General features: G+C 42.8%; 1 protein-coding gene across 4 annotated transcripts in view; it reads left to right on the top strand.

Moving 5' to 3' along the window:
- Window positions 1–425, top strand: part of SLC13A4 (solute carrier family 13 member 4) — a 42,362-nt gene that overhangs the window by 13,136 nt on the left and 28,801 nt on the right. The gene's annotated exons all lie outside the window — the stretch shown is intronic.

Here is a 425-nt window from a genome sequence, read left to right as displayed (position 1 = left end):
CCAGAGGGGTTCTGAATAACCAAGGTTTTATTGTAAAAGAAAAATCAATGGGCTAGAAAACTAACAAACACCCGCAGTGGACGGGATTTTATTTTTAAAGGGAAAAAGGCAGCCTTGTGCCTGGGCCCTCTCTGCATGCTAATGGCCTCAGACCAGTTCAGCCTTTGTGTGGACCACTTGGTAACAGGAAGAGCCACCAGGAATCCTGGCTGTCAACGTGGCAGGCCATGCCAGCTGGTTTGTATGTGTCATTTAAGCTTCACAACAGCCTTACAAAAGGTAGGGACTCACATAATCCTCCTTTTTTTAAATTTTTTTTTATCGTTTTTTTTTAAAGTTTCGCACCTGAGCTAACAACTGTGGCCAATCTGTTTTTTTTTTTTTTTTCTGCTTTATCTCCCCCAATCCCCCCTGGTACATAGTTG

Source organism: Equus przewalskii, chromosome 4, assembly GCF_037783145.1.
Source record: "Equus przewalskii isolate Varuska chromosome 4, EquPr2, whole genome shotgun sequence".
Lineage (NCBI taxonomy): Eukaryota > Metazoa > Chordata > Mammalia > Perissodactyla > Equidae > Equus > Equus przewalskii.
This window is presented reverse-complemented; position numbering and strand designations above follow the sequence as displayed.